Source organism: Pan troglodytes, chromosome 12, assembly GCF_028858775.2.
Source record: "Pan troglodytes isolate AG18354 chromosome 12, NHGRI_mPanTro3-v2.0_pri, whole genome shotgun sequence".
In the NCBI taxonomy this organism is placed as follows: domain Eukaryota; kingdom Metazoa; phylum Chordata; class Mammalia; order Primates; family Hominidae; genus Pan; species Pan troglodytes.
The window spans coordinates 70,506,268-70,529,537 of record NC_072410.2 but is presented as its reverse complement, the minus strand read 5'-3'; the positions used below and the strand labels follow the sequence as shown (position 1 = coordinate 70,529,537).

Below are 23,270 nucleotides of genomic sequence, written 5' to 3'. Positions count from 1 at the left end.
CAAATCCATGGCTGAGCTCAGATTTTTAAAAGTCTTATCTGAGATTCCTTCTAAGGAACAAAATTACATCAAAGCCAATTTAAAAGCCTATGTACAAAATAATTATTCTTGCTTCTACATATACAAATAATCAGGCCTAGTATGATAAAGCAAATCAGTCCTACCATGATTTGTCTTTAGTAAAAATGGGAAACTGGAGAGATAAGTATTATGTTTCAAAAGCTATAATACACCTGTAGTTATTAGGTTGGTGCAAAAGTAATCGCATTTTTCGTCTTTAAAAGTAAATTCTTAAAGCCCTGTGAACTGAAGCTAGAAAACTTTAGAAGAAAATAACAACAACCTATTTACATGCATAAGTCACTTTCATACCCACCTTCTGATGTGTGAACTTCAGAGTAATTGGTTTTTGAGGATTATTCTTTTGTTTGTTGTCTTTTTCTCCCTTCCTCCTTCTCTTCATAGGACATAAGACTTAACAACCTGCTAAAATGAGCTTTCATAATAACTCAGGACCTACCTGCCTAGTAATAAACCAGCCTAGCCATGAGAGATCAGATGAAACACGAGATCAGAGACTCATTTTCTTCTAAAATGCTTTCTCGAAAAGATTTTATAAAAGAATACAGGGGAACTGTGAAAGGAAACTACATTTTGAGGTCCCCAAATCACTAAGCTAAAGAAAAAAGTCAAACTGGGAACTGCTTAGGGAAAACCTGCCTCCCATTCTGTTTAAAGTTACCCCTCTGCTCACTGAGATAAATGCATATCTGATTGCCTCCTTTGGAGAGACTAATCAGAAACTCAGAAGAATGCAACCATTTGTCTCTTACCTACCTATGACCTGGAAGCCCCCTCCCTGCTTCAAGTTGTCCTGCCTTTGCTTTGAGTTGTCCTGTCTTTCTGGACTGAACCGATGTTAATCTTACAGATGTTGATTGATGTCTCATGTCTCCCTAAAACGTATAAAACTAAACTGTGCTCTTAACACGTTGGGTACATGTTGTCAGGACCTCCTAAGGCTGTGTCACCGGCAAACATCCTCACCCTTCGCAAAATAAACTGTCTAAATCAACTGAGACCTGTCTCAGATATTTGGGGTTCATGCTGGTCTCATAAAACACACAGGAAATTGATCCATCAACTCCTATTTTGTAGAATGTTTATTACTTATCCCTTAAATGAGTGGTGGGATTTGTGAATAAATACATCTAGTTCTGGGGTTTTACTTTATTGAAAGATTTTAAGCTTAAATTTTAATTTACTTAACAGATTTGGAATATTCTGTTATTTTCTTTTTGAGTTAGTTTTGGCAGTTTATCTTTTAAGGAATTGATCTATTTCATCTAAGTTGTCATAAGCAGATATAAGTTGTAATATTTTCTTATACCTCAACATATGTAAGGTATCCTTCATTCTTTATGCTCTTAATTTGTGTCTTTTACCTTATTTTTCTCATCCTTTTACTAAGAAAAACAACTTTTAATTTATTTTCTCTATTATTTTTGTTTTTAATCCTATAGATCTATTCTCTTTATCATTTCTTCTACCTACTTGATTTGAGTTGAATTTACACTTCTATGTTTCAGTTTCTTAAAGCTTAAGGTTAGACTATTGATTGAAGAATTTTGAGAAGGGCTGACTTTAAGTCAAAGCTAGAGAAAAAAGTAAAAATCAATTTAAAAAAAGAGACACTCCCCCATTACCTTTTATATTTAATAAATTCCTTTTCCAGATTCCTCTGGCTAAAGAAATGTGATTCCTCTTGAAGTTTTATCTGATCATTCTTTCATCACAGCTCTGTGAGGCACCTGCCCTCAGCTCAAAGCCACAATAGAATATTGAATAAGTAAAGCGAAATGGGTAACTCACCCCTGTTATCCATTTTTTCATGTATTCACTTCCCTTCTGAATGCATCTGCTTATTATTTACTTTTCAGAGGCCTCAGATGGTTCTCCTTGTATTTTGTACAGATGTTTTAATTTTTATCATTGGGAAGGAAAGGCTTTCATTGGACTTACTCTAACCCAGCTGGGTTTAAGGGGTTAATCTCTTTTTTAAAAGATATCAAAAGGAAAAAAATACAGAGATATATTTATATTTGAGGATATATTTTTCATATTCTCTGCTCTTTATTTCTCTGTGTAGATTCTACTTTCCATTTGCTTTTATCCTAGAGAATGTCCTTTAGGATTTCCTAGTTTGGACATTCTGACATTGAATTCCTTTACCTTCCATTTATTACCATTTAAAAAATTATTTTAATACATTTGTAAAGCTAGCATCTCTGGATATATAACTTAGGATTGATAGGTCTTTTTTTTTCTTTCTTTGGCTTTTTGAAGATTTCTTCTCTTGTATTTTGGCCTTCATTGTCTTTGAAAATAAATCAGCTAGCATTTGCATCATAGCTTTCCTCTTTAAAGTATCCTTCTCTGATTTTTGAGTTTTTCTTTAACTTTGCTTTTCAGCATCATAATTATGATATTCCTATGCATGCTTTTCTTTGTATTCATCGTGCTGGAGGTGCAGTAAGGTTCATGAATCTCTAGGTTGTAAATAATTTTTACCATATTTGAGGATTTTTTTATTCATAAGTTTCTTGAATATTTTTCTCTGCTCTAATATGTATTCCTCTTTTTCTGAGACTCCAATTTCATGTAACTGTACTGTCTGATAATGTCCGACTGTCCCAACTGTCATGGTGGCTCTGTTTATTTGTTTTTCAGTTTATTTTTTCTGCTATTCATATTATATAACTTTCATTGATTTGTTTTATAGACCACTGACCCTTTACTCTGGTGTCTCCAATTCCATGTTAAGTTCATCCAGTGAGTTTTTCATTTCCCGTATTTTATATTTCAGTTCTCAAATTTCAACTTAGTACATTTAAAATAGTTTGCATTTCTCTGCTGAGATTCCCCATATGTTCACTCAATATGACCACCCTTTTTCTTATGTCCTTGAACATATTTATAATAGATGTTTAAATTCCTTCCGCTAATTTCAACATCTGGGTAATTTTGACATCTGTTTCTATTGGTTCCTTCTCTCTTTTTTTATTATGAGTCACATTTTGCTGCTTTTACTCATGTTTTTATGTTTATGCTCCACGTGGTTGATAATACATCATAGTGAGTTATAAAATACATTTTCTTACTTTAAAAATGTTGATTTTTTTGATAAGTTGATAAGTTATTTTGGGATCTTTATGCTTATTCAAGCAGTTTTACTCTTTGTAAGGATAGACCTATTTTAATTACACTACAGCACAGGGTGGCCAACTATGGCCAGATGGCAAAATTCAGTGCCCGTTTTTGCATAGCTCAGAGCTAAGAATATTTTTTACATTTATGAAGGCTTGTAAAAAAAGATGAATATGTGACAGACACAGGTAAAACTATTTGTTATCTGGCCCTTTACAGAAAATATTTTCGAAATCGTGTTCTAAGGAATAGTATTTTCCCCACCATCAATGTCTGGCTCTTTTGTTGTTGTTTTATCTGAATACTGAAGAGGCTCAGCAAGATTCCTCCACCTAATTGGCTACAAGTTATATGACCTCTGATATCTCAGTTCTGCCCTCAGCTCCTCAGCATCTTCTCTCTGTAAGGCCTGTGGAGTCTTACCCAGTGTATAGAGAGCTCAGCCCTCTGCCATAAATCTGTCACTGAATTCCACATGAAGATTCCTAGGTCACCCCTCAACCTTTCCTCACCCACTGTACAGATATCTCCTCTTGTCTCTCATGCTCTTCAGCCCCTTCAGCAGTCCTGACGTACGATCTCTGCTTTCTCAGCTCTGCAAGATGGCCAGCCTGCATGGGCCCCACCTCCCTCCCTGCACTGGGGAAAAGAGCCCCAGCCTGGCATCCTAGGTGAGCGCAGGACACAGCCTGCTTCCCAACAACTGGATGTATTTACTGTATAGAGTTTATCCAGTATATAGTTGTGTACAATAGGAGGGCAAGTCTGGTACCAGTTACTGCATTATTATGGACAGTAACAGGCATTCTCCCTGTATTTTATATATCCCTTCTCTTATTCCAGTCTCCCAGGCTCACTGCTTTTTACTTACCTGTTACATGAAACTTTTCTATTACAAGAAACATCAAACTCGTTCTCACACCAGAGACTGTTTTGCTTACTCTTTTCTCTACCTGAAATGTGTTTCCTTTAATCCTCGGGAGGCTAGCACTTCTTATATCCCAGCTTAGCTATCACTATCTTAAAGACGTCTTCCTTAAATATTCTACCAGAATTGGCTTGCTTAACCCCTCCATCCCTTCAGACCTAGCCTTAACCTAGTCTATTACACCAAACTTCACATTATCTGAAGTACTTGTAGATAATATTCTTGTTGTTTGATTATTAGTTTCCTTGCTTATTATCTGCCCATCCTTCCATGTAAATGTAGGCTTTATTTGATCAAAGTATTTTCAACCTTGTTCACTGTAAGTTCTTAGTATCTAAAATATTACCTGAAACATAATAATCAAAAGCAGAACAATAATAAGAATGAATATTTATATAATACTTAAAACCTACCAGGTATGTAACTACAGGCACTTTTACACATAGTAACTTATTTAATTCTTGCCAAGATACCATGAGGTAGGTGCAGCTACTTCCTCTGTTTAAATATGAACAAACTGAGACAGAGAGAAGTTAAGAAATTTGCTGAGTCATAAAATGTCAGATGATGAAATTGGAATTCAATTTGAGGAACGTGAAAGATAGTAAAAACTGTATGCCTTATAAATAAATCTCCAGATTGTTTTATTAAATAATTATATGTATGCAATTTTTCCCTTCGCATAAAATTAGAAATAAAAATAGATGTTTTCTTTTACTTAGGAGAGGGTAAAAAGTGATTGGGGTGATAAATGCTTATTTTGTATTATGTACTTTACTATGAGCTTTTTCTAATTTTTTATAAGCACTATTGTGTATAGATTATGAATTAATTTCTATATTTTTAAACTTCTTTATTAATACAAACCTCATAAACTAATTTCTTGTATTCCTGCTGCCTCCAACCAGAAGATATACTAATTTCTCTTCTAAATAAAATGAAATGTAACTGGCCATTAAAACTGCCAATGAAAAGGAAAACTGCCAGGAAAAATTGGATTAAGCAAACACTAATTGAAACCAGAAAAGAAAGGTTGGTTGAAAAATAGGCCCACTATATCTTTTTATCATTACTCTCAAATATTTTCAAAATGGCAGGTGTCCTATACAAAATGCTCGTTTTAAAATACAACCGTATTGCGATATCAAATATGGAAACTTTTCACGGTATCATAAGTAGAACCCAATCACCTTTACCTTCTGTTATTCCAAGTCTTTCTCCCCAAAGTCTACCAGTGTTACTATTAGGAAATGACACAATAAAACTTTCATCATTAAATTTTAAAACATTTTAAAGTCAGAGGTGTTTCCACTTATAGATAGGGTCAAATAACTGGAGACAAGTGTTCCTATCAGACTAACAAGAGAAGCAGGAAGGAAAGAAAGAAACAAAAACCAGAAATAATTTATTAATGTATTTGAAGCTTCAGAGGCATGCTGAGAAAGCGGAGGTTTAAGACTTCACAGTGAATAAACTAAAAGAAATAAAATGACTTCTGCAGCCACATTTTCCCAGTGGTATTTGACAGAAGAAGGATATACCTCATTCTTGAAGTGTCCAGGATTAGGGCTCAGAGAAACTAACAGATTTTTTGGCAGAACTAGGGGCCTTAAATTTGTACTGTTTCCCATAGGACAATTGTCAAATTCAAAAGCAGGATAAAAAGGCAGAACAAAATAGACAGATTTAAAAAATATCTAAATGAAAACGCTTTGAAAAGTAAACTTTATTTCTGTTTTACCTAATATATCAATTTTCCAAAAATATTTCTTTTTAACTGTTCATAAAATTTAGAGAAAATGTGTTAGATGAAACAGTTTTAGCTGTTAGAAGATTTTTCTGAAGTTTTAATTTACTGGTTTTTATTTTGTCTTTAGAGATACATTATAGAACCATGGAATTTAATTAAAAACTAAGATTTCTGGGTATTTTTTATTGCTCTTTACTGGATTTTCAAAGTTTGATTTGCTTACAATGTTTTTCCTAATTTTTCTAATAGTATATTTTGCACGGTTATATATGTCCAGTAGTAGAAATGTCAGTGTGGTGAAAGTTGTTATAGTCATTATTACTGCTGTGACAAATTACAGCAAACTTAGTGGCTTAAACTACACAAATGTATTATCTTACATTTCTCTAATGTAATAAGTCTAATACAGGTCTCATTGGGCTACAATTCAGGGCTGTATTTCTTTCCAGAGGTTCTAAGAGGGAATTTGTTTCTTTGCCCCTTTCATCTTCTAGTGGCTTACCATATTCCTTGTCCTATTGTGCCCTCTCCCCACACCTCTTCCAAACAAGTAAAGTTACATCCCTTCTGACCATTCACGCTTGGAGCCTGTCTTCACTTGTAAAGACCCTTATAATTAGATCAGGCCCACACAGAAAATACAGGATAAGCCCCCTAATTTAGGTCAGTTGATTAGCAAGCTTAATTCCATCTGCAAACTTAATTTCCCTTTGTCATATAATCTGTCATAATCATAGGTTCTTGGGATTAAGATGTGGGTACCTGCAGAGGTTGGGGATGGAGTCATTATTTTGCCTACCACAGTTAGTTATTGAAATGTAGATCTATACAACTAGAGAACATAATGTATTTGAGACATTGGTGTAAGAATAGTAAAAAATAGTTAAAAACTGGAAGAATATAAAAATTGTTCTTCAAAATTATGTAAAAAATTAAAAGTAGCTCAAACAATCTCACCTTTAGTAAAATACTTAAGTATTTGATTTTCTTTCTCTGGATTGTCCTGCTTCTTCCCTGTAGGTCTTATGGACATGGAGAAAGGTACTTTGGATCAGATTTCCCTGAGTCTTTGGTCCTTGACTTGAATCCTAAGGGTTTACTAGGAGTTTTTTGGTCAGGGGAAAGGAGAAAATTCTGACCAGAGTCAATCAGGTGTGCAAAGCCAAATCGTCATTTTATCTTTGGGGAATGACACAGAGTTCACTATGACTGGAAGGCAGGCTAAGTATAATGCACTGACAGGGCATGAAGTTGGAAATATAGGCAAGAGTTTGATTACTTTTACCTAAGTTATGGTGATTGTATTACTTTTAGTGTATAGAATTCCCTTGAAGGATATTATAGTTGAGACTGACTTTAGAATGGAGGCGGTAGGAGGTAATAATGATGGTCAGTTATAAGACCTGTGATTGTATGGGTGAAAATGATACATCATCAGAAAACTATCCATAGGTAAAAAGATTATGAAGAAAAACTGAGACATGTAGGAGTATAGTAAAAAAGACTTTCTCACAGATCATATATAAGGAGTAAGAGTGTCATGGTAATCCTCAAGGTTTTTAGCTATAATATTGCATTTCATCAAATAGGAAATAAGAGAGGAGATAGTTTTGGAGGGATATGATGGGCCATTTGGACAGATTGAATATGCAACATGCAAATAGAGATGTTCAGTAGAAGATCTGGAGGTCTTGAAGGAGACAGGGAAAAGACTCATGGATTGAGGATTCATGTCTACTTAGGTGGTACTAGAACCTATGGGAGCTGGTTAGGGAAAGAAGTGTAGGGATACTTAGTTTAAGATAAATGTGTCACTTGTGGTCATCAAAAGGTCTGATCACCCTAAACTGATATAAAGAATTCTCTCTATATATACATTATTTCGGGCAAAAACTTGTAACTTCCATGAGACTGTCAAAATGATCCACGGTCAGATTTATAAGATTTATAAGATACTTCTAGGGACAGAACATTAATTTTTAAAATGTAGTAAGAAAATGGAAATGGTAACTATAGGCTAGTTTTTCAGGATGTTCAATAGAAATAAAAAGCATATAACTAAGACAACAGCTGGAGAAGTTTCAATGCCTAAGGTAGAAAGACATAGTAGAATTATGAGCTTCTCAGGCTGAGGAAAATGAGTACATAGAGAGGGAGACTAAAGGCTCAGGAAAGGGAGACTGAGGATTGCGAAAGAGAGTAAAATGTGATCAGGCCATGAGAAGATTGAGGGGCTAGAAAGGACATGGAAGAGAAATTACCTTTGCATGAGAAGTGGTGTACTTTTTTTTCAAGGACACAGAAAAGCATGAAATGCTGTAGATATGCAGTTTCTCAGTGAGCTTATGTGTTTGTATTTGTGTATGTATGTGAGAATTTTGTTTCAGAGGCCAGGAAGGTGCATGAGTCTACTGCGAATTTTGTAAAATTGGAAGCAGAGACATTTAAGAATAAGGAGAGCCAAAATTTTAATTTATATCAACTTAATAGAAAGTGAAGTCACCCAAGGTACTGCGATATAACTGCTAAGCAAAAATTACATCTATGTTTTCAAAGTAGAAAAAATAGAGTTGAGAAACAAATGCTTGTTTTTATCAAGCATTAAACTACATGTAAAAACATACAATATTTGCTCCCTATGTGTTTTTCTAAACATATCATTTTAGTTTCTCATTTATAGCAGTAAAAACACATACATGGTTTCTCTTTGCAAACTTGATGTTCACTGGGAAACAAACTGCAGATACAGGCATAGGGAATTAAATTGCTTTCACATAAAAAGTCCATGTTTCTGTTTTAATGAGAAATTTATGCAGCACCTTCTGCACTAGTATCATCTGCTCAGCACTCAAGCTGCCAGTTAAATATAATAGAGACTTCCCCAGAAATTCACTTCTACATAGAATCACATTTTCTAAAGTGGTTTTTGACATTGCATATAAAATCTCCATCTTCTACTTGTCTTATGTACAATTCCAAGTAGTTGCATAGGAAATATATGTGAAAGTAGCTTTTGTTCATTTAACTATTACTTCAGATGTCAGCCTGTTTGCCTACTTGGGAAATACAAAATGTGTTTGTCATTGGAACTGTTGAGATAGTTAGCATATAATCAGAGTCCCATAAGTAAACAGTTCTGGGAAGATACTAGGCTAGAATGAAGCCGTCTCTACCTAAAAGACATAGTATAATGCAGGCAATATAGATAAGATTCCATTTAACATGCATCCATGGCTTGCATATTGGTGATAAAGTCTGTAAATACAGCACTTAAATATAACATTTGTTTCTCTATCACATTTAAACCAATAATACTATCAAAGTCAGGAATTGGTAGACTATGGCCTGTGGGTCTAATTATTGTCTGATTTTGTCAAGAAGGTTTATTGGTTATTGGATTACAGCTACACGATCGTTTACATAATGTTTATGACTGCTTATGTGTTAGAATTGAGTAGTTGGGACAGAGACCTGAGGGTCCACAAAGCCTCAATAAATTTTACAGACTAATTTTGCCAACCCCCAGTCTAAGAAATAGGACAAACATGCATATAAGCACATTGACATACCCAAGAGTGAAGCATATTAATACAGATTAAGATAAGAGCAAAGATTTGTAGAATACTTTATAAAAATTTTTGAATAACCAGTAGCATTATTCATTCTTACAAAAACTTATCAGGCATATATTATTGTTGTAACTGTTTCAAAGGTAAAGGCAAGTAGCCCACACCTGGAGTGTATGATTTCTGCTACTGGTAGCAGAAGTGTTGAAGTGAAACAGTTAAACTACACCACCAGGGTTTGAATCCAGGGTCCTGCAATTACTAATTACATGGCCCTGGGCAAGTTTCTTAACATCTCTCTTCATACAGAGTCTTCATCTGTAAACTGGGGATAACAAACCTTATCAAGTGGTTTGCTATGATGTGAGTTAATAATGAGAAGCTCTTGGAAAGATAATTTGAGAATGAAATACTGTATAGCAAATAATATCTATTCTTAGGGTCAACTGTCAGATCTTTTAATACTCAAATGGCTACACAGTCTTCCCATTACACCACATCTGCTTCTAAGCTCTGCATTTCAAGTTGTCTCATTCTCTGAGGTTGTTTTTGACACCAGATGTATTTTCTGCACGTACAGAAATATGTCTCAGTTATGTAAAGAGGCAAAATCAAAACTTTGTTTTGGCCAAGTAGCAATTGTTCATTAAACATCTGTGGTATTTAAACAAATATAAAATTTTCAACTTGATTTATTTCTAGTGTCACACAAGAAATGAAACCCGTGCTAAATTCACTAAAATATTTAATTATATTATTTTAAACAAGACTTAATAAATACATTTTTATTTGTCTGTGCTTTGGCAGACTTAAATAGCTATTTTATTCTTAACAAATAGTATGAGTACAAGCCTAACCTAAGTAAGTCTCCAGTTGCATTTTAAAGAAAAAAAATGAGTATTTGCCTGTTTCTCTGGCTTTACGTATAGAAATTGCTAACTGCCTCTAAATCAGGATGATGCCTGTGCTTTCTCAGCATGAAAATATTAGATGATATGCAAATTAAGCTCAAAAGAGTCATAGCTTCATCTGTTTGCAATGCAGACAAGGACTTATCTTAGTAAAATGCCATGTCAAACTCTAAATTTAGTGGTTTCTTTTGGCTCTAGAACTTGCATTACATTATATGCTAATGCATTCTTGAAAGTATTGGAGAGCTTAATATTGACACAGAGCAAGATTAATCTGTGTCATAAATTACTTCACTAGTGACCCTTAATGTCTTGGGGACTTTCCATTGTGAAGGTAAGAGATGTTTTCTGTAATATTTAATACTTGAAAAAGAGAATTAGTGACTCAGATTAAGAAACATTCAATATATATAACTAGAGACAAATCCTATCGGAAAGGAAAAGAGAATGACCATTTACTTGGCCTTTATCATAGGTAATTCTAGGGGAAATACCACAAAAACTAAGTAATCCATTTAAATGACTAGTCCTAAGTAATTAAAATGATCTGTGATATAATTAAATGTGTAGTGAAATTTTAATTGGAAATTAGAGCACTGTGTATTAAGCACAAAAACAATTCATTCAACTTATATAAAGTTGATACTTTCTACAGTGCCATGTATAGAAATTGCATAGTAAATTTCAAAGAAACACTCTATTTTGAATTACTATTCATAACATTATTTCCATGGAGAGTCACATGCAAAAAATATGTAGAATTTACTCTTCTCGTCAGAAAAATCACTTGATTATCCACCTAGTCATTGTTGAACAAATACTATGGGCTTTTTTGCTGTGAAGAAAAAATTGCTGGAAAACATATTTCACCTTAGAATGCCATCATTTCAGTTGGGAAATCAAGGCATCTATCCACATAAAAAGTATCCAGAACACACAACACTCTTAAATCAGTGACATAGCAGGGCATTCTATTTAATATTGTTCTACAGAGCATGATGTCTTTAGTCATTAATATTTATTGAATACTTCCTAGTTTTAGAGATTATTCTGGGCACTTAAATAATTCCATCATGGAGAAGTGGGAAGTCCTAATGCTTAGGTTTATTCACATGTGCAGTGTAGGCTGCTGAGAACTAGTTGCCATCATAGTCAAGTCTTAGAAGTAACAATGGTTTGAAGTTAAGGCAATTATGTTGCTGTTTTAGTCTTATATTCTTCCCCATCCTAATTGCCAAGACTTAAGTTTTGTGAACGTTAATTTTTATGAACTCTTTGTAACCCTACTGAAGAGGTGAATAATGATGGCATAGAATGAATCTTTGTATACTTTTTATTATAAGTAATAAAGAAGAAAGATTTTGCTTTGTTTTATTGACTGAGGAGTTATTTCCATTTCCCCTATAAAAAGTCCCCCTGTCCTTTAGAATATGCTATTAAGTAGTGTGTCAATTTGATGATTTAATTTTAAATACATCACTTTATAAGGATAAAACAACTCAAAGGACTGCCAAAATGACGCATTTTCATTTACGAATGTTTACCAATTACTTTACAACCCTAACTTACATATTTATAGAACTGACAAGAGTTTAGTGTGTCTCTCTTTTTATTATTCAAGAAATCTGTCAAAGAAAGGTAATAATGCTGGATAGTATCTTACAACTTTAAAATTGAAATTATATTTTTGATGGATAATTTTGTTCATTATTGATCCACAATTAAGATTACTAATACTCACTAAAAAGTCGGTTATTTTCTTTTGTTTAGCTCACCTAGTGCTAGAAAAAACCAAAACACTGAGAAAGAAATGGCAACTCTAAATGCAGGGTTGAGAAGATACAGGACTTGTGAAATACATACAGATTACACACTTTTTGATGGAAAAACTTTTTGTGTAGTTGTTACAGACTCCCAGGAAAGGATATTCATTACACTAGAAATTTGATGAATGGGTCAAATATTTGTAGAGCATTCTAAAATTTAAGGTCAATATTGTAAAGGCCTTGAAAATTTGCATTATCTAGGCTATACAAAAACTGAATTGAAAATAAAAACAGCAGTATATTCCATTAGAAGAATAATGAACTCCTTCCCAAGGCTTGTTTTGATAACCTTCTCTGGTCATTATCCCCACAGTCCATTGTGTAGAATAAATGGTAATTTACTAAAGCAGAGAGCTTTTCTTGGCATTCTTTGACTCTAAAGATGTCCTAAGCAAGAAACAAAGCTTGTCACGATACGGTACACATCAGCCTCTCTGTAGATTGGCCAGGCTACCACCATTGCAAATATGTCTTGTGCTGCTTTCTAAGAAATTGCGACCCTTTGTAGATCATACAGATTTTTTCATTTTTTGCCTTCTTCGGGGCTAAGTGAAATACTAGCTAAGCAAACTAACCTATATATGTAAGTATGACTGAACAGTTGAAAATCTATTAATAATACAATTCAGCAGAACAATGCTAAGAAAGAAACTACATATTATCGTCAATTATCATGTTCATAAATGAATCAAGCACTGGATACAATTAAATACTCATTTCTATTTTTAAAAGTTAATAATAAGAGAAATACACAGATGTTTTTCTAAACATATTTTACTGTAGGGGACAAGGGAAAGTTTTTCCTCTGCCCCCTGAAGGCTCACTGAAAATGAATTGACAACAGGCCGATTCATAGGTAAAAAAAGCACACAAATTGGTTTAACATACATAAGCACTGGAGAATCACAGGAGAGTGATTGATTACTAAATAATTCAATGAGGTACAAATGTTTATATATCTTTCTTCATAAAGGAAGAAACATGGGAAATTGTGACCATTCTGAAGGGTGTTAAATGACATGCAGGGGGAATGTTTGAGGCCCAATACTTAGACAATATTTAATAAATGATTCTCTCTGGGAATTGAATAGGAGTGGAGAACAGACTACAGTTTGGGACAAGGATTGTGTGGTCTGTACGTGTAGTATTTAATTTTCAATCTCTTCCTCTGTGGTGTGAGTTTTAATCGCCTCTGGTTAATGACATTTGAGGGAAAGAATAGAAGGCAATTGTGTTCTTTGGCAGGTCCAGTTTCTGGGTTGATAGGTTGATAAGGGAGCTTCAGAGAAGTCTCATTGTGTGCTTTGAGCGAGACAAAGATTGAGAGAGGGCAGAGGGCAAGGTCAAAAAGACTTTGAAGCTGCTTCTTTAGTTCAGCATGTCAAGGGACCATATTTTGGGGTATCATTTCCTGAGCACCAATAATGCATATACCTATATATGCACATACGTATACATACACACACACACACACACACACACCTCTAGAACTGTAACCATCAGTATTGATAGTTGAATGCTAAAGCATGTATCCATAGTAATGTTTGAATGTAAAGGCATAAATCTTTAAAATCAGAACAAATTTTTTTAAACTCTACTTCTGAGGCAGGAGAACAGGGTCTGGGGGCAGGGAACCTAAGAACTTTCTAGAACAAAATCAAACAGAAAAACCTCAACTTTCTAAGACCAAGTAAATAACTTTGTAACTCTACTTCAGCTATGACAGGAAACATCCAGTTCATTTGCACAGGGTGTACCTCAAGTAAATAACTATGCAACTTTGTAGCCTCTTCATTTACATAGGGCATAAGCCAAATAACCAATGGGGAGTCTCTGGAGGATATTTAAACCCCAGAAAATTCTGTGACTGGGCCCTTGAGCCGCTTGCTTGACCTGCTGCCACCCTGTGGAGTGTCCTTTCATTTTCAGTAAATCTCTGCTTTTGTTGCTTCATTCTTCCCTTGCTTTGTTTGGGCGTCTTGTCCAATTCTTTGTTCAAAACGCCAAGAGCCTGAACACCCTCAATCGGTAACACTTTTACAGTAGGAAAAGTTTAAGTACATCATAGTTGATAGGCACATTAACTTTAATGTAAATTATTTTGTGGATATGTATTGAATAGTAGTCTTTGATAATCCAGATACTTTACAAATAATGACTCTCCAAGGGGTTTTTTAGATTCTGACCTAGATACTTTGATCAGACAAGCAGATAACAGTAGTATTTCACTTTGAGTGGAACTTTGTAAATAAATGAACACTCTCTCTCATGTCCTATGCTATTTATAATTGTGCATTAGCTTAAGTAGTCAGTGGATGTCAGCATTGTTGTACTAAAATCTGCTTGCCAGTATTATTTTTGACTTGCAAGTTTATAATTCTTAAGTCTTACCAAAAGTAATTTTCTCTATTGTTTTCATCTGAGAAACAAAGGAAAAATGTATTTGATAAAACACAAAGGCCTCTTAGAAAATGAATAAGTTATCTTTAAATATAGTCATATCTATTATGTATGATTTATGACATTTGAGGCAAAACAAATATCTATTGATAAAAAAACTAATCCTTTTTGTCACCAATATGCCACAGCTTGACCAGGACAGACCTCCTTATAGGAAAGGTGGAAGCAAAAAGTGTTTCTCTCTTTCTTTTTTAGAGAAGTGGAAAGATAGCTTTATTCTTAGCATATGCAATGATATTTTAATAAATTTTTAATTGCAGCTTACCATAGTTTTTATTTTAAAACATAAAAGTACTTTTAAAATAGTTGCATTGAGTTAGTTGTTTTACACATATAAACTATACGGGAATCAGGATGAAGTGATTCGACAGAGATTCTGTTAGTTATTTTGGATTATATATGACTCATAGCATCCACGTTTCATCCATGCCTTCATTATGCAGTGAGAAATTTGTCTTCATTTCACTGTAATATGTACAGAAATCTCCCCAACGAAAGGAAATACACACCCTGATGCACCACATGACCTCCCATCTATAATCCCCTTTATTTGCTGCATTTGGCAGGAGAATGCTGAGAGAAAAGGTGCCTCTGAGCCCATAGAACATGTTCAAAGCAGAGCTCTTACCTGAAGCAAGAGAGAAAGACCACAGCAGGTAACATCACAGCCACTGGCAGAGCCTGTGATCCAGGCCTGTGGACCTCCACATCATTCCATGAAAGTGACATTTGAAGATAATACCTTGATCAAACACTAAAATGCAGAGAACCAGTAATAATTATCCTGAAACATAAAGATGTATGGATCAGGGCAATACGCCATTCATAGTAGAAGAGCAGAGTGGATCTGGGCGATTTTCACATCTGCATTGGTTAAAGGTTTATCAATATCTTATTGAAGGGAACCAAAGTCCAATTTGAGAAATCACTGCATTCCCTTTGAAATGAATTACACATATGTACATTAAAAAACAGTATCTCACGTTTGTTTATTATTATCTTAATTATCTGCCCTTTGGATTTAAGATATTGATGCTAAAGTGGGAAAAACCAGTGACATAGAGGACACTTAAAGCAATGGTTCCCAAACCTTTTTGTCTAAGAATATTTAAACTCTTAAAAAAAATTAAGGACCCTAAAGAGCTTATGTGTGCATGAATTTTAGCTATCAATATTTGCCAATTTAGAAATTAAAACTAAAAATATTAAAAGAAATAATCTATTAATTTATTTAACACTAAAAATAAATTCATTACATTTTAACATAAAACATGTTTTAAATAAATATATTTTCCAAAATCAAAAAATCAGTAAGAAGTGTCATTTCTTACTTTTTTGAAAATCTCTGTTTTAGCTGGCTTAATAGAAGACAGCAAGATTCTTCTATCTGCTTCTTCATTCAATCAGTTGTGGCATGTCATATCGGTTGGTATATGTGGAGAAAATCCTTTATCACACAGACATGTAATTAGAAAAGGGAGGAACATTTTAATAGCCATCTCAGATAATTATGAATATTCTTCTTTTGTATGACATCAAAACTTGAACAAATTGTAGTTCTTAAAAGGCAGTTTCAATACAGAATTCAGAACTGTATAGCTACACTTTTTCTACTGTTTTGGGGTCTTGCATTAAAATTCATTTTAATCTATCTTACACAATGAATGGATATTTTACTCATGATGATTTTGTAACATGCATTGGTCATTTAGGAAATACTTGTTCATGGGTTATCCAAATATTGACACACTTTAAATAATATCAAAAATCGTATTTGTTAATAAAAGCACAGACCTCAGTAGAAAAGTCTTTATGCATTGGAAACCTATCAAGCTTATGGTGGCAGATATGTTTTCCATAATTCTGGAGCATATACAGATTAGAATATCTCAGCTTTTATCATTAGCCATTTTCTAGTGGTTTTTTATTTTTATTTTTTAATTATACTTTAAGTTCTGGGATACATGTGCAGAACGTGCAGGTTTGTTACATAGGTATACACGTGCCATGGTGGTTTGCTGCACCCATCAACCCGTCATCTACATTAGGTATTTCTCCTAATGCTATCCATCCCCTAGTCTCCCATACCCTGACAGGCCCCATTGTGTGATGTTCCCTTCCCTGTGTCCATGTGTTCTTATTGTTCAACTCCCACTTATGAGTGAGAACTTGCATTGTTTGGTTTACTGTTCCTGTGTTAATTTGCTGGTTTCCAGCTTCATCCATGTCCTTGCAAAGGACATGAGCTCATCTTTTTTTATATCTGCATAGTATTCCATGGTGTATATGTGCCACGTTTTCTTTATCCAGTCTACTATTGATGGTCATTTGGGTTGGTTCCAAGTCTTTGCTATTGTGAACAGTGCTGCAATAAACATACATGTGCATGTATCTTTATAGTAGAATGATTATAATTCTTTGGGTATATACCCAGTAATGGGATTGCTGGGTCAAATGGTATTTCTGATTCTAGATCCTTGAGGAAGTCAGGAAACAACAGATGCTAGAGAGGATATGGAGAAATAGGAACGCTTTTACCCTGTTGGTGGGAGTGTAAATTAGTTGAACCAGTGTGGAAGACAGTGTGGTGATCATTAGCCATTTTTAAGTAAAGTGTTCACATTATTCATTTCTGAAATAATATCGACCAAATACCCAATACTGAATAGCCATAATTTGTGTATGTCATTCTTTCAATTTAAATAATGTTCTAAAAGAACATTTAATTCAATTGCTTACAACTTAAATAATTATATCGATTTTTAATTTTTTTATTTTTGTTATTGTTCCTTTGAAAGAACTGTCTCACATTGGTATGCAGCAGAAGAGCTTGATGTGGACTGCTTTGTTAGCCATCATCTAGGGGTTCTCCTCTGAGCCCATGTGACTCAAAATTGGACCTTGTCCACTGGATGATTTCTGCAAAAACAGCAGAATAAATAGCTCCAAGAGGTTGTCTCTCCACAGAAATACCAAAAATCAGAGATTCTATGACCTTCAAAGCCTAAGGTAGTCATGATTTGGTTTTCACAGAAAAAGTTGCTGACCTCTGAATTTGATCATTAGACTCATAGACATGATGCACCTTAACAACGTAACATGGCTTAGTTCAAAATGCCCAAGGGAAGTAGATTTGAAATAACTTCATGGTATTTATCCAGTCTCACTCTGTCGCCCAGGCTGGAGTACAATGGCGTGATCTCAGCTCACTCCAACCTCCGACTCCCGGGTTCAGTCAATTCTCCTGCCTCAGCCTCCTGAGTAGCTGGGATTACAGGCATCCACCATCATGCCCGGCTGATTTTTTTTTTCGTATTTTTGTAGAGATGAGGTTTCACCATGTTGGCCAGGCTGGTCTCGAACACCCGACCTCAGGTGATCCACTTGCCCTGGCCTACCAAAGTGCTGGGATTACAGGTGTTAGCCACCGCACCCAGCTGAACCTTTTGCTTTTAACACGATAGTAAAATTCTGGTTACTTTGACAATGCCTGCACACCACTCTGTAGCCTAAAAATATTGTGATTTCGAAGCCAATTAACCTCATTCCTGATAATAATTAAAAATAAATAGACTCTATAATATTTAGTAACTGTCAAGCACTAAGTAATTATTATGAGTGACCCATCAAGGCAACTGTCGAACAGCTCATCCTGTTGACTGCAGGCAAATTTCTTACTAATAAAGTAATGAAAATCCATACTTTCCTGAGTTTACACACAGCAAATGATGCAAACATAGATCCAATCTTTGAGCTGTCTACTGAGGGCACAGAAAATGAAATAGATTATTCCTACTCATTTTAAAACTTAAGGTTCATTTTGTCTTGCAAATGCAAACAAAAACAAAAAAACAAAAATCTTATTTGACTGTGATGTTAAAAAATGTAAACACATGTATGAACAAATTCCTATCGTTTCTGTGCTTGGCCGGCCTCAGCTCTATTTTATTATAATCTGTACATGCTCTTTAATTATTTTAAGCTCTATGTGAGTGTTAAGGAGTGAAATTTGTGTCCCCCAAATATTCACATATTGAAATACTAACCACCACTGTGATGGTATTAGAAAGTGGGGCTTTTGAGAAGTAATTAGATTGTGAGGTAGATCTATCATGAATGGGATTAGCACCCTTATTAGATGAAATAAGATAGCTTTCTCTTTCTTTTCTCTGCCATGTGAGGATACAGCAAGAAGACATCCATTTGAAAATGAGGAAGCATGTCCCCACCAGACACTTGATCTGCCAGGGCTTTTGTCTCGGCTTTTCTAGCCTCCAGAACTGTGAGAAATTCATTTCAACTTTTTAAGCCACCCATTCTGTGGTATTCTGTTGTAGCAGTCTGAGCTAAGACACTGACATAGAAACTAAAGCACAAACTCTTCGAGTTCTGAGCTTTCTGCCCCTACATAGTTAAATTATCCATATTCCTGACAGCTTTCCTTGTCAGAGCTTTCTTTTACAATGGATTTTAAAATGAATTGCTGCCAGTAGAGCAGACTATCAATTTAAATGTATCTATAGGTACTATGAAATACAACTCTTACTTGGTTTCTCAAGATACCTTCATATAGACAGGAAACAGCATAATATGATATAATTAATAGATGATTTGTTTTGTGGACAATTTAGTCAGTAATCTTTCTCCCTGTATTTACTAAACCTAAAGAGTAGGCCAAAATATCTCAACGTAGGTAGAGACATAAATTATTCTAAGGGATAATTAAATTTCTTCTTCTGTATATAATCATTAAATTATATTGTACAGAGGAAATATTAACGTAGGAAATATTTGCAAGGCTTTTGTTTTTCAATTTAGAAATTTTGTGTTCCAGGACACTGCTAATAGAGTTTTAAACTTCATCTTCACAATTTCCTAAATAATATAGACTAGACAGATGCTAATATATATGATGGCTCATTATCGTTTGAAATAAATTATATTTCCTTAAGTACCTGAAATAAGAATGGATAATGATCATTATGGAGCAAATTCAAAAAAAAAAAAAAGTAGGATAAAGAACACTGCAAATTATATCAACTTGAACTTCAAATATTGTATGTAATGAAGCAACTTCAATTTACGGTTCGATAACAGGGTCTTTCTGCCATTACATAAAATTTACAACAACTGTGGATGTGTAAGCTAGAGTGTGAAGCATGTATTAAATTGTTAAATATTTCATTTAGCAACGTCATTCTTGGCAGTAAATTCTTCACTGCTGAAGAATCATCAACACAATGTTATAAAAGCATAAATTATAATGAACTTAAGGCTTTATCTAAAACATCTTAGACACAAGTATATATTAATTTTAAAAATCTTCAGAAGAGATAGTTCTATATATTCCTTTCCCAACTTCTAGATTATAGACTCCTCATTCTGCATAAATTAACTGCATTAAGTTTTACTTTATGTATTAGTCTGTTCTCAAGCTGTTAATAAAGACATATCCAAGACTGGGTAATTTATAAAGGAAAGAGGCTTAATTGACTCACAGTTCTGTAGGGCTGGGAAGCATCAGGAAACTTCCAATCATGGCAGAAGATGAAGCAAACACATAGCAGCAGCAAGGAGAAGTGCAGAGCAAAGTGGGGGAAAGCCCCTTATAAAACCACCAGATCTTATGAGAACCGACTCGCTATCATGAGAACAGCATGGAGGTAACCACCCCCATGAGTCAATGACCTCCCACTGGGTCCTTCCCATGACACATGGGGATTATGGGAACTACAGTTCTGGGTGAGGACACAGTCAAATCATATCAATTTATCTGTATGACATGTGGTATCCTCTTATCCTGTCCTCAGGGAAATAGAGGTATTGGTCAAAATAGATCAATATTTAATAGGAAGTCATAATATGTTTCCCTATAAAATTTAACTTATAAATTCTAAGAATTTCACTTAGTTTATCTCCCTCATCTAGCTCAAATGTCATCTTCTCTATAATATCCACTGTAAATATCTTGCCTTTACCATGCAATTATAAACAGATTATTTTGGTGTCCTGCCCAGTTATTTCATGTCTGTCTTTACTTGTCATACCAATCAAGAACTATGTGTTTTATATTTTGGTAGCACTTACATAATTGCAAGGAAAATATATCAAACTAGTTGTCATGTTTAAAATATGGACTTTTAAAATAAAATCATCAAAGCAGGAGGCTACAAAGTCAACACATAATAGTTACATTTTAATACACTAACAATGAAAGAAATTAAGAAAGCAATCCCATTTACAATAGTATCAAAAAGAATAAAATACTTAGGAATTAAGCAAGGAATTGGAAAACTCCTACACTAAAAATTACAAAACATTGCTGAAAGAAATTGAAGAAGACGTAATGGAAAGACATTCACATTCATGAAGTAGAAGAAAATATTGTAAGATGTCAGTGCTACCCAAGATGATCTAAAATTCAATATGATCCCTATAAAAATCCCAATGATGTCATTTGCAGAAGTTGGAACGAAAATACTAAAATGTTATGAAATCTCAAGGTATCCTGAACTCTTTTTCACAGAGTTCTTTTTGGAGCAAAAAGAACAAAGCTGAAGATCTCACATTTCCTGATTTCAAACTTACTAAAAGTCTACAGTAATAAAAAGAGTGGGGTACCGGCATAAAAACAGACATACATACCTCCATAGAGAGTCCCAAAATAAACCCTCATACGTATGGTCAAGTGATTTTCAACAAGGGTGCCAAGATCATACAGTGGGAAAAGAAGAGTCTTTTCAACAAATGGTGCTGAAAAAACTGGATATTAAAAAAAAAAAAGATCAAAAGTATAAATGTAAACCTAACATCATAAAACTCTTAGAAGAAAACAGAGGACAAAGTTTTACAACCTTGGGTATGGCACTGATTTCTTTGATATGACAACAAAGGCATATGCAAGAAAAGAAAAAAATTAACAAATTGGACTTTATACAAATTTTGAAAAGTTCTGCATCAAAAGACACTATCAAAACAGTAAAAAGCAACCCACTGAATGGGAGAAATTATTTGTAAATTATATACCTGATAGGGATTAATATCCAGAATATATGGAGACAAAAAATACAATCTGATTCAAAAATGGTCAAAGGACTTGAACAGACATTTCTTCCATAGAAGATATTCAAACAACTAAGTGCATGAAAAGGTACTCAACACCACTAATCATTAGGTAAATGCAAATCAAAACTACAATGAGCTACCACCTCACCCCCATTATGACGGCTACTATGAAAAAAAAAAGAAAATAACAAATGTTGGTGAGGCTGTGGAAAAATTCAAACTCTCGTGAAGTGTTGGTGGAAATGTAAAATGGTACATCCACTCTGAAAACAGTGTGGTGGTTCCTCAAAAATAAAATAAAAATAGAAATACCATATTATCCAAAAATGTTATTTCTGGGTATACACCCAAAGAATTAAAATCAAGGTTTCAAAGAGATATTTGTACAGCCTGTTAAAGCAGCATTTTTCACAATAGGTAAAAGATGGAAGCAAACCAAGCGTTTATGCATGCGTAAGTGAATAAGTAAAATAAATGTTCAATATAAAAACACTGGAATATTATTCAGCCTTAAAAAGGAAGGAAATTCTGACATTATGCACCAAAGTGGATGAATCTTGAGGATATTATGCTAAGTGAATTAAGCCAGTCACAAAAAGACAAATACTGTATAATTCTACTTACATTAGGTATTTAGAGTAGTCAAAATCAGAGAGACAAAGTAGAATTATGGTTTCCTGAGGCTGGTGGGAAGGAGAAATGAGGAGTTGTTATTTCTGGGGTATAGAATTCCAGTTTTACAAGAAGAAAACAGTTTTGAAGATGAATCATGGTGATAATTGTACAATACAAAGGTATTCATTGCCACTGAATTGTGCACTACAAATACTTAAGATGGAAATTTTATATTTCGTGTATTTTACCATAGTAAAAAAATTGAAGGAAAAGAAAGTCAATCCCCCATATTAATATCATTATTTATCTAAAGCAATGGCTATCAAACTTGAATGTACATCAAAATCACTTGGAGGGCTTTTCATAAAGCATTGTTTGGTCTAACCTGGAGAGTTTCTGATTCAGAAGGTGAGGGTAAAACCTCAGAAATGGTGCTTCTAACAAGTGTTCAGGTGAAGCTGGTGCTGCTGGTCAAAATGTACCAATCATTCTAGATTGATACATTGATTCTAGAATGTATCAATCTACAATGAATGATACATTCTAGAAGAAATTCCAGTTTAAAAATAGAATAGTGTCAGGAAGGAAACATTTTAACGTTTCTACGTGGATAGGACTTTCTGAGGATAGAAAACTGGAATCTGGGCTTATGAGAATTTGAAGTTAATAGTAATTAGACCGTCAGAAGAAATACACCTGCTCAGGGGGATATGTTTACTTTTCAGAGAAAAAAATTGGAGCTGTGAAGGTATTCCAGGAGTCATAAATTCAGAGAGGCTAGACTTATTTTTCCCCTGGAAATAGTGATTTTATATTTGAAAGGATAAGAATCCTGGATCTTTTCCTTTTTTATCCTAAGGGGTAATTTTTTTATCTTAGGAAGATATGTTTCTCTCCCTCTCTCAAGAGGGAAGTATGACTGTTGCATTAGTTGTCCTGTAT

The 23,270-nt window shown here is 34.2% G+C and overlaps 1 long non-coding RNA gene across 1 annotated transcript in view; it reads right to left on the bottom strand.

The window, feature by feature from the left end:
* LOC107971618 (uncharacterized) overlaps positions 1-22,820 on the bottom strand; it is a 93,344-nt gene extending 70,524 nt beyond the window's left edge. Inside the window, exons 1-5 of the long non-coding RNA XR_001714532.3 lie at positions 22,714-22,820; positions 22,338-22,396; positions 17,458-18,409; positions 15,980-16,095; positions 15,277-15,402 (exon numbers count right to left, since the gene is read on the bottom strand). This is a non-coding gene — a long non-coding RNA (uncharacterized LOC107971618). The remainder of the gene's footprint in view (positions 1-15,276; positions 15,403-15,979; positions 16,096-17,457; positions 18,410-22,337; positions 22,397-22,713) is intronic.
* Positions 22,821-23,270: the final 450 nt, after the last annotated feature.